The sequence below is a fragment of the Myodes glareolus genome, chromosome 6, assembly GCF_982192425.1.
Source record: "Myodes glareolus chromosome 6, mMyoGla1.1, whole genome shotgun sequence".
In the NCBI taxonomy this organism is placed as follows: domain Eukaryota; kingdom Metazoa; phylum Chordata; class Mammalia; order Rodentia; family Cricetidae; genus Myodes; species Myodes glareolus.
The window spans coordinates 88,372,560-88,385,233 of record NC_142031.1 but is presented as its reverse complement, the minus strand read 5'-3'; positions in this window follow the sequence as shown (position 1 = coordinate 88,385,233).

Sequence of the window (12,674 nt, the reverse complement as noted above, 5' to 3'; positions counted from 1 at the left end):
GGCAGAGACATGGGGAGTTAGAAATATAGGAAATCATATGAAGACATTAATGAAAATGATAAAATGGAGAAACATAGAATAGTATTTGGAGAGAATTTCAGTGAGTGTTGAAAATTCATCCACATTTAATTTCCAACTGCTTTAAATATCCCTGACCCCAAAAGGTAGGAGTAAGACCAAAAAACTACATTAACATGATACAAGTAAATAAATATACCAATTGAAGGTTGCAGCTACATCCATAGTTAAACATTCTGTTGCTAGAACAAAACAAGTCATGCTCACACCCTAGGCCAAAACATTCTATTGGCAAAACACTCCCTGGGTGGAATCGAAAGTTAACTTCACAAGGAAACTGAAACCTTAGTTGGATCCTTAGACTTTTGTTTAAGGTAGAAACATATCTTCTTCTCTATACTTGAAATACAAGGTCTGGCTACTAACCACACACGTTGACAATAACCTCGAGAGAACAGAACTCTCTGATCTAAATCTAGGTGGGACTTTTTTTTGAGGTAGATACACAATAACCTTGAAGAAACTAGAGGTAATTTCCAATACTCTGACCTTTGGTCGATGTGGAAATAGGCTTAAATTTTTGGGCCTCCACAATATAGCATGTATTTCTTGTTTGATGTTGTTCATGTTGGTTATAGTTCTATTTTTAAGTATGTTTTTGCCTTTTCTTTCTCCTAGACAATACTGATAATTGTTTTTACTTATGTAGTTTTGTATTAGGTTTAGAATCCTCTTATTTAGACAAAGAGGGAAGCTGCTGTGGGCATTCATTCATTCAATAGCCTTTGGGTACTGGCCCATTAAGCTGTGGTCTGAGGTACTACATGTGCACTGATAAGCACAGAGAAAAAGAATCCTTGCTTTCTTGGGTAATGGTCAGCATTCTGTTTACCACATCCAGTGCCCACAGAATAGAGAACCACTATTCTCTACCCTTATTGTGTGTTTTTCCCCAAATAAATATTTGTTATCCTTTATTCCAGGCTCTTGTGAACTTTCTTAATTATGCCTACATATTGGTTCAATCATTTGAGCTTATTTCTGAAGTCTGTTCACTTGTAAGTTGATGTACTGTTTGACCATGAAGTTTTCTCAGTCAACCATAGAGTTATTTGAGATTTTATTTGCTCCAATATCCTCCAGATATATTTCATGGACATTAAAATTTGGAAATAAAAACTTTCTGTATTCTAGTCTCTCCTATAAAGAGTTTTGAAATCTTTATTCTAATCTCTGAAGTAAGAACACTGCTGACACGGCACAAAAGCGTGTAAAATAAAAGCATCCTTATCCACCAAGCATCGGAGAAATGAATGCTAAAAATCTCCTTTAAAACACTGTTAGGCAATATTCCAGTGAGAAGAGAAATAAATCTAAGAGGGATGCTGTAGTAAAGGCTGTAAAAAAATCTAAACTTTATTAACATTTACTACTTTCTAAAAGAGAAAATATCAAAAAGGAAGCTTTATTTGTGAACTACAACACAAGGAGACTTTATGTCCAATGCTTGGAGACTTTATGACATCATTAGATAGTCACAGATAATTGCGAATAGGACTTTTGTTTGCAATGTTGAGTACCCTCCCAAGTCCTTGTCACAGTCAAGATCATTCCACTTAGTTACCAGTTCCTTATGGCTTTCCTTATTTTCTGATTTCATCTTTAAAGAGATTTTTTTCAACATGATTTTAAGACTTTCATTATTGAAAACTACTGTTGAAAAGCTATTTGTAATTCGTTCCTTGAAAAAAATAAAATAGATCACTTTCTCCTGTTTCCCACTCCCACACCCATGATGTTTCTCGACTGTACAATCACGACCAAAATAAGAGTCTGAAAGTTGGAAACAAAGTAGTTGGTCTAGAACCTTGTATCCTGAGAAATGTTGTAAAGGATACACTGGTTTCTTTTTCATTCCCAACCTCATTTTATGCTGGAAAAAAAATAGCAATTCAAAACTGCACACCAAAACCAAAAACCTCTGTCTTTAGTCATACAATGGGAAAAGACATCATAACAAAGCAAAATAAAACAAAAAATAAAAATAAATGCATAACACTCCATTTCTTAAAAATACTATAGAAAAAGAAACAACAAAAATCATTCCAAAGCCAAAAGGTGTTCTTTAGTGTACCATACCAAAAGAGTTGGTTAAGCAGCTTAAATTACTACTACCTTTGTCGAGGTTTCTAGTCATCCCACCATGATGAGTTAGACAAAACAGAGAAATATTATCGAGCACTGTCCTTTCATACCAATGATACACCCCTGATGTGAGTGGGGTTAAGCTAATAGCAACACATATCTCTCCATCCTTGTTGCAGAGATGTCAGAAGAGGTCTGCTGGGGAGTCAGGAAGCTCATGCTGTGGTTATTAGAGATAGATCATCATCAGTGTGAGAGGAGGCCACTTTAAGAGCAGTGATTAGGAGCCCTTTCTTCTTCCAGCTTAGTTGGTGTCTTAGAGGCTTGTGCCATTCACAACAGAAACAATAATCCCACCATCACCCTGGGTATTGGTGGAGTACTGAAGAATTTGAATTTCAGCCCTCAGGCAGGACTGGGTAGAAGAGCAACTCATTGGTTCCAGCTGTTTGGAAAAAGTATGCTTAAACACTATATTTAAATAAGATGTATTCACAATACTACATCTAAATGTAAAGATTTCAATTGAAGAGTTAGTCATCATGCCAAGAGCCATGAAGAATCTAACTGAAAAATGAAATCATGTCCAAACTTGTCCTTAAAGATATATAATAATTATATGACAAATATTTTATTATACTTACAAATAAGCAATCCTGAACATAATTGTAACTAATTTAAAAGCAGAAACTAGAACGGAGATACAAATTACAAAGAAAAACCAAATGCAAAATTTAGAAATAAAGAATTTGCAAGAACAACAATAACTAACTCAATGCAAAAAAAAGATATATAAAGAGAGGGAAATAAGACAAAACAATGGGAATTACCCAGTCAAAACAACCAAAAAAAATTGCCTATGAAGATAAAACTATTTCAGGAACAAGAGGGACTACAGAAAAAAAATCTAAACAAAAGCAAATTTTGAAAAGAGCCTGAGACAAAAACTCAACACACGGAGGAAGAAAGCAATTACAGAAAAAGCCAATCTCTACACAGAAACCATGGAAACCTGAATGAACTATTATAATGTCTCTCTCTGTGTGTGTGCGTGTGTGTGTGTGTATGTGTGTGTGTGTGTGTGTGTGTGTGTGTGTGTGTGAGAGAGAGAGAGAGAGAGAGAGAGAGAGAGAGAGAGAGAGTTCCAACTTAGATTTACATGTTATTTCTATATTAAACAGAAATCCTATTGGTTTTTAAATAGTGTGCATACTAGCCAACTGACAAACTTCTGGTTTTGGTAATTGTACTAGAGATAGCACAATGATTAGAGGAAAAAGACTGAAGAATGAGTGACCGTTACCTCTGTTATCACTGCAATTTCCTGTGGACACTAATATTATAAATGCTAAAAATGACTTGTTAAATTGAATCATTCAGAGTCAGCCATAAAGTTTGAGAGGAACAGTTGCCATGCCAACAGACTTTGTCCACTAAGGTTGACAGAAGTTCAGTTCCAGCTCATCAAGTGTAATGTTTCTCCTGAGTGACTCAATCTCAAGGGATTTCCTAGGGAAAAGGAATTTTATCTGCCATACTATTGGGAAGGATTTGATCGGATTGCCATTCTATTAATTCATTACCAGTCCTCAGATTCAACAGTAAATTACACACACACACACACACACACACACACACACACACATATATATATATATATATATGAATATAAAGTCTACTTTATGAAAAATTTTTTTGGAAACACTTCTTTTTATTTCTTTAATATGTATTTGGGGAGCAAGTGTTGATTTTTGCAAACCCCTTTAACTCTTTTTTTTTTGAGAAAATAGAAGACACTGTCTAATTACATGTTGGGGTCCAGCCTCGACAGTGTTCACATGTTCCAGGTTAGGGGCATGAGGATTCAAAATATTAGACAAAGATACAAAAGAAAAACAAAGACACACAATAGAACCAGGAGGGAAATCCAGTGAATACTGAATTTGCCTGCGTTTATTTTTCATATGCTTATATATCTCGATCCAAAAGACAGGGGGGGAGAAGGCAAAAGACTGCTTTAAGATGATGCAAAGAACAAACAGAGGAATTACCGGCTTCAGTACCTGAAACATCAAGCAACTCTATCCTAAGTTAAGCATTCTGTTCTTTAGCCAGGACATGCAATGACCACACTTTAAACCAAGCACTCTGTAGGCAGCCACTCCCTGGGTCAAACCTCCTGTCATATTGTTGGAGTAACAGGAATAGACGTGAATTCTCTGCCCTTGGGTCAAGGTGGAATGGACCTGATTCAGTGGGCTCCCACAATTACATAGCCATAGTTGACTTGGAATTCTATGCATAAATAAGACAGGCCCCGAACAAGAAACCACCCTCCAGGCTCTACTTTCCTTCCTTCCTTCCTTCCTTCCTCCCTTCCTCTCGCCTTCCCTCCCTCCCTCCCTCTCTTCCTCTCTCCTTCTCTCCCTTCCTTCTTCCCTCCCTCTCTTTCTTTCTTTTTCTTTCTATTTATTTATTAAAAAGAAAACAAACCATCTTTTTCATTTTACATACCAGTCCCAGTTCCTACTCCATCTCCTCCTCCTCTTCCTTCCACTTAACCCCCCTACCTCACCCCCTATTCATTCTTCAGAGAGGGTAAGGCACATTGTATTGGGAAAAGTTCAAGGTCCTCCATACTATATATAGGTTGAGCAAGGTATCCATACAAAGAGAATAGATTCCCAAAAAAAAAAAAAAGCCATTGCAAGCAGTAGGGAAAATTCCTGGTCCATTGCCAGGGCTCTATAATCTGCTCCAGTCGTGACACTGTCACCCACATTCAGAGGGACTAGTTTGGAGCTATGTTGTTTCCTTCCCAGTCTGGCTAGAGTTGGCGAGTTCCCATTATCTCATGTAAACTGTTTCAGTGGGTGTCCCCATCATGGTTTTGACCTCTTTGCTCGTATTCTCACTCCTCCCATTCTTCAACTGGACTTTCAGAGCTAAGTGCTCAGATGAAGGTCTCTGCCTCTGTTTCCATCAGTTACTGGTTGAAGGTTCTATGTTGCTATTTAAGGTATTCATCATATTTCACAAATGGTGCTGGCATAATGGGATACCAACATGTAGAAGAATGAAAATAGATTCATATCTATCACCATGCACAAAACTGAAGTACAAAGGGATCAAAGATCTCAACATAAAACCAACCAAATTGAACCTCATATATGAGAAAGTTGGAAGTACACAGGAACTCATTGGTACAGAGTATCTTTTCCTAAATATAACCCCAGTAGCGGAGACTGAGAGAAACAATTAATAAATGGAACCATGTGAAACTGAAAAAGCTTCTTTTTTATTGACTTTTATTGAGCTCTACATTTTTCTCTGCTCCTCACCCCTGTAAAGCAAAGGACATGATCAACAATACAAAATGGCAGCCTACATAATGGGAAAAGATCTTCACCCACCTCACTTTGGGCAAAGGGCTAATCTCCAAAATATATAAAAAATTCAAAAAAATGGTCATCAAAAGAACAAATAATCCAGTAAGAAAATGGATTACAGACTGAAAGAGAGAACTCTCAACAGAGGAATCTAAAATGGTTGAAAGACACTTAAGAAAATGCACAATATCCTTAACATCAGAATAATGCAAATCGAAACAACTCTGAGATTCCATGTTACACCTGTAAGAAGAGCCAATGTCAAAAGCAATGATAACAACTTATGCTGGAAAGGATGTGAGATAAAAGGAACATTCCTGCATTGACGGTGGGAGTGTAAATTGGTCCAGCCCCTTTGGATATCAATATGGTGATTTCTCAGAAAATTAGGAAACAATTTTCCTCAAGAACCAGCAATGCCACTTTTGGGTATGTACACAAGGACATGTGCTCAACTATGTTCCTAGAAGCATTGTTTGTCATAGCCAGAACAGGGAAACAACCTAAATTCCCCTTGACTGAAGAATAGATAAGAAAAATGTGGTACATTTACACAATGGAGTACTACACAGAGGAGAAAGATAATGACGTCTTGAAATTTGCGGGCAAATGGATGGATATAGAAAACATCATACTGAGTGAGGTAACCCAGACCCAGAAAGACAAATATCACATGTACTCACTCATAAGTGGCTTTTAAACAAAAAGCAAAGAAAACCAACCTACAATTCACAATCCCAGAGAAATTAGACAACAATGAGGACCCTAAGAGAGGCATACATAAATCTAATCTACACAGGAAAAGACAAGATCTCCTGAGTACATTGGGATCATGGAGACCATGGGAGACTGTTGAAGAGGAGGGAAGAGGAAGAAGGAGCAGAGAAAAATAAATAGCCTAATAAAATTAAAAACAAACAAACAAACAAAAAAGCTTAAAAATAAAAGATATTTGTCAGTCTTATTACAGGGCAAGGTGAGTTTCGGCACCCTCTCCTCTACTGTTTAGGTTCTCAGTTGGGGTCATCCTTGTGAATTCCTGGGAATATCTCTAGTCTGGCTCTAGGTTTCTAGTGCTGGTATTACAAGTGAGGAGTTCAAGACCTATTAATTTCACCTGTATTGTTTTCTTTTTGACCCTTTGAAGAAAGAAATGGAAGAGTGACTCATGATGTCAACAAGAGCACAGCTATCCTTAAAGATGGAAATAAGTAGCAATGAAAACAATGAGGTTTATCTATGATAAAAAATGTTGCTGACATTAAGTTGGTAAGGAGAGTAGGGTTACATGAACAGCAGGAAGATGTGGAGAGTTTGGGAAGGCAGAGCTGAAGTGAAGATGCACGTGTTTATGTTATAGTTCTTATTGTTGCTCTTTTGTATCCCTTCTGCCTATTTCTGTAGGGAAAAGCAAGTGACCATAACTGGGTTATTAAATGTCTCTCAGAGTTCAGTCTGGAAAAGGTTTAGCAATCATTGTGCCACTGCTGAGAAGTGGTGAAAATTTGAAGAGCCGGGCCTTAGTTGGGGATGTGCTGGTACTTGGAGCGTTCCCTCCAGAGGGACAGTCAGTCTTCAAGCCTTTGGCTTCTTTCTTACCCTAAAGTTTATTTTCAAATTAGGGGGTGAATGACGTCACCAAGTTTCTCATCTCTGTGATGAGAGAGTCCCTGGGTGCTTCAAAGTGACAGATTGAAATTTCATCTCCTGAATCACAACAAAAACCAACAAAAGCTATCTTGATACTTCTCTCCTCAGAACCAAGTTATGGGTAGATACATTCATGCTGGCTGTTTAAGAGGGTTCCTGAGATTTGAGCTTGGGTCCTCAGATTTGACCTGAGGTCCTCATGGTTGCTTAGCAAGCACTCTTACCTGGCCAGCTCACTCCCCCACCTTTCTTTTTTAATATAATGGATTATTTAATGTCTTCCCTGGTAATTCTTAATGTATCAGTTCTTAAGCTGTAAATTCCTGGCTTAAATTGTCTGAAGCTCTTGGCGCCCTCTCACTACACTACAAGAGCACTTAAGACTGCTTGACGTGAGGGAGTGGTCCCCAAGGCGTCCACTGAGCATTTAAAGTGTCTCTTGTAGATAAAATGCATCTATTGAAAAACCAGAGAAAAAGCAGAATTATATAATTACTTCTAAAGAAAAAAAATGACTTCTTTGATTTCAAAATCAAGCAAACAAACTCAGTTGGGTAGGTAGAAATTGCAAATGATTTTTAACAATTATTCTTTTTCCAGCATCTAATGCTGGAGTAGTTTGTGGATCATCTCAGTAAAGAAGCATTTGCCTTACAAAGCTGTCACAAAATTAACCTCAGGAGCGTAACTCAGTTCAAATACAAGAATGAAATATGCCTGCCTTTTCCACCCCAATCTGTGGTTTTTGTCTAATGAATATATTAGTGCTTTCTACTACTGTGGAATACAATGGAAGAATATGTAATTCGGAATCATTGGTATTTCACAAAGGAGAAGTTAAAATTGATTCATCTATCTTAAAATGCGTTACTAATCATTTGAAAGATATTAGCACACAGCTTGTGTGGACCCCTGCCTTTTTAAAGTCAACCACCATAGAGCATTTGAAGGTTGTAATTTATATTAGTTGTAAGAATAGGACAATGAATCCTTAAAGTCTTAGATTCAAGTATTACACCAAGTTGAGTGCTCTAAGGATTACAAAGTATGTGTTACAAAAGAACTGTTACATGATTTTGTAGGTTATACCTAAGTCATTGTGTTTAGTATAAAAACTGGAAATGTTCATGGGGAAACTCTCATGTTTTTCAAAGCAGATATTGCTATTATGATTTTATTATCTATCTACAAAGTGTAGGCAAACAGAAGTTTATGGCATGAATAAACAATTCCTTTTCTTTTCTCAAATACTAAATGTAAAACATGATAGTCAGAAATAGCTTAGTGGTTAAGAGCACTGCCTGTTCTTCCAGAGGTCCTGCGTTCATTTCCCAGCAACCACATGGTGGCTCACAACCATCTGTAATGAGATCTGGTGCCCTCTTCTGGCTTGCAGGCATACATGCAGATGGAATACAGAGAATACTGTATACATAATAAATAGATAAATCTTTTTAAAAAGATATATATTTAAAGATATCTAATTATGTGTATTTGTGGTCTGTGTGTGGATATGTTCTCATTACAGTGAGTGCCCACATGGCAAGAGGTATCAGATTCCCTTGGAGCTGGAGTTGCAGGTGACAGAGATATGAGTTTGGGTCTTCCTGAAGAGTAGTGTGTGCTCTTAACTGTTCAGTCATCTCTCCGGGCTTCAGAAAATTCTTTCGTTATTGTTGCTTAGCTTTCTTTTCTTTTTTCTTTTCTTTTCTCTCTCTCTTTCTTTCTTTCTTTCTTTTCTTTTCTTTTTTTTTTTATTAAGACAGGATTTCTCTGTGTTTCCCTAGCTGTCCTGGAACTTGCCCTTGTAGACCAGGATGGCCTCAAACTCACAGGGATCTATCTGCCTGCCTCTGCCTCCCGAGTTCTGGAATAAAGGCGTGGTCCACCATTGCCCAGCAAGAAAATTCTTAATATTATCCATGCTTTAAGATTGTTCATGATGTGCCAGCAAGATGGCTCAGAGGGTAAGGGGATTTGCTGTTAAAACAGATGATCAGAGTCCATTCCTGGTGCTTCACATGGTGAAAAGAAAGAAACAATTTTTGTGTGTTGTCCTTAAACCTCCATAAATATGTCATGCACACTCACGTGTACGTGCACACATATGTACATGTGAGTGCACAGGCATGCGCGCACACACACACAGAGACACACAAGAGAGCTCATCAGTTTCTAGGAATTTTGTTAACTAATATATAGTTTTAGCAATTCTGTCTTATATGTATGGTAAACTTTGTTTTGGGTTCATTTTAACACTGATGTTTCCATTTTATTAAAGGGGCCAGGGAAGATTACTGAATTCCTGGAGTGTAAAAGATTCTCTATCGGAATCCCCAGAAGAAAAAGTCTTTAAAATGTCTTAATTTAGAGCCTTAATGCTTTCTTTTTGCCTGCTAATACAAAATAATGAATGTGTGTTCTTTATATTGCTAATCTGTGCATAAAACATAAAATCTCCAAAAGCTAGTCTTTTGACAGTCAGTGTGGTTGACTGAAAATATTTGATCATTGTCTTTTTTTATAGAAGAAAACAAGAACAACACAATTAAGATTCATTTAAAAACACATCTAGATATTTTGCAAAATTAATAGTAGAAAGAAAGAATGAAAGAAGGAAAAACAATTTCACATTGCTTATCTTGTGAAAATATTGTGCCAACTGTCTATTTTTTGAAATATAAAGATGAGTAAAATATTTGTAAACCAACAGGTAATTTTTGAAAATCTAAGTTTATGTTTGAGGAAAATATGTCTATAATATGTTAAGGCATGTTATGAGATACTTCTAAACAGCCTCCATGGTGGCACACAGGTTTACTATTTCATGGGAAACAGATGATAACTCTCAAACTGTTTACTCAGCTTAATTTCAGTCAAGTTTTAAATTAAATGACATACAGGCATTTACAAATGCAACAGCATAATGTATAACATAAATTTTTCTGCATTATGGTTCTAATATATTTTCTGAACTTAACCCTTCCTAAGATTTATGAGCAATGATGCAAGGTTTTTTAAATTTTTACTCTAATTTTTTTCTCATTTTTATTAATTCTATGAGAATTTCTTACAGTTTGCTTTGACCATTGGTGTGGGAGAATTGTCTGTATTCTGACAATCATGTTTTAAATAAAACGCTGATTGGCCAGGCAGGAGGTGTAGGCAGGAAAACCAGACAGGATGTGGAAATGATGCAAAGAGAGCAAGAAAATTCTGGGGAGGAGGAAGTTGATTCCTTCCTCTCCTGCCCATACCACTAAAGCAGCAGGATGTGACCTGCCCCACTGAAAAAGGTACTGAGCCACATGGCTAACATAGATCAGAAAAATGGGTTAATCAAGATGTGAGAGTTAGCCAGTGAGAGGCTAGAGCTAATGGGCCAATCAGCTTATAACTTATAGAGATCTTTGTGTGATTTTATTTGGGCTTGCTGGGTGTGGGGTACCAGGTGGGACAGAAACCCCAACAAACAGGCCCCTTCACGTTACAGACCATAAGTTTCCAACTAAGAAGTGTCAGTTTGTCTTCATTTCCTAAGTCAGATGTGAAAACTTTGCCTCGTTTCCTCTCCAGCTACTGACATTATGAGCTATAGATAGGTGTAGATATATATTCAGCTTTTAGAAGAAAAGAATCTAATATTCATATCATTTTAAGTTTTTTGTATAACTTTCCCATTAATTCATTATTCTTGTCTAGATAATAATATCATACCTATTAATTTTTTGCTTTGTATTATCTATAATTAATCCTCAAGCACTTTGAAAGTAGTCCAATTTTGTTTAACTTATTAAAAAGAATAAGAACAGCCTAAAGAATAAAACAACTTGCTGTGGAAGCACATTCTGCTCATTCAGCTAATAGCCTTTAAGATATCAGGCCACTTGGGTGTGGTCTCTTACAGTTTAAAAAGCAGCAGGAACCATGTGCCTGCTTTCTTGCGTCCAGCTGCCATTCTGGCTGCTAGACTCTGCTCCTGTTTATGCTCAGAGGACTATTGTTTACAACAGTGATCTGTAAGATTTCAACTTAAATAAATAACCCTTTTATTATCCTAATTCTGAACTGGTGTGAGATTGTTTTATGGCATCAATTGGCTCCCAACGTTGGGCCCAAACCCAAGACCCTGAGATTAAGAATCTCATGCTCTACCAACTGAGCTATACAAGACTTAGACTCCATAGGATAGAATGTTTATTAAAACATTTAGCATGTGTTTTTTGCTTATATTGTTTATGCTGGTTATAATTCTAATTATATTTGATATCGGATCCTAGTGTATATAGTTTTGTATTGTGTTTGGAACTCTCTTATTTAAACAAAAAGGGGAAGTGCTGTGGTAGCACATTCTGCTTCTTCAGTCAATAGCCTTTAAGATATCAGCTCACTTGATGGTCTCATAGTTTAAAAAGCAGTGAGAACTGTGTTCCTGCTCTCTTGCTTCTGGCTCCCCTTCTGGCTGCTATACTCTGTTCCTATTTGCACTCACAGGACTATTGTTTAGGATGGTGATCTGTAAGTTTTCCCCTTAAATAAATAGCCCTTTTATTATCCTAATTCTGAACTGGCGTGGGATTATTTTATGGCATCAACAACTAAAACTGAGACAATACATATACATGAGACACAACTCTTAACCTTTAATCTATCACAGGCCTACATTCTTGTGACTTGAGATGTGGAAGTGATGTCATCCTTAGAAATGACATCAGAAGTATAATTGACTAATGGGAAAATAGATTAGGGTTCAACAAAATAGAAACCTTTATACCTACAATTATACCTATTGGGTTACATGAAGTAATGAAAAAAAGATTTGCATACTATATATATGATAAGGGATTTTGATCTGAAATATATAAGAACATCTATCTCAGTAGGGAAAATTAAAATAGATTTGTTTTAAATGGGAAAATTCATGATAAGTTTTGATCTGGGGAGGCACACTAAATTTTAATGACCAAATAAAATATTCTCAAAATCATTATTCATAGTGGAAACTTAAACCTGTCATGTGAGTTAGCACTTCATATCCTGCAGTGTATCATTCTAATCTACAAGGAAGAGAATAGAAAATACATAGAGGAGTATGAGGAGAAATTAAACCTTCATTTTTGGTATATTGCTAAACAGTTTGGCCACATTGGGAAGCAATCTTCCCACTCCTCAGAGGTTAAACATTGATTTGCTATTTGATATATATTCAGAAGAAAATTAAAACATAAGTACATGAAATATATTCACATTGTTTTGTTCATAGTATTTACCATTTATTGGCAGTATTGATATTAGGAAAAACTGGGTGCAGTCCAAGTCCAAGTACCTACTGATTAATAGATGAATGAATAAAGAAAAAGTTATGTTTCCACACAGTCATTTTGCCATGAAGAAGAATATGGTTTTGATGTGCATTATAATGTGGAAGAATCTTGAAAGAATCATGTCAAATGAAAGAATTCAGTAAGAAAG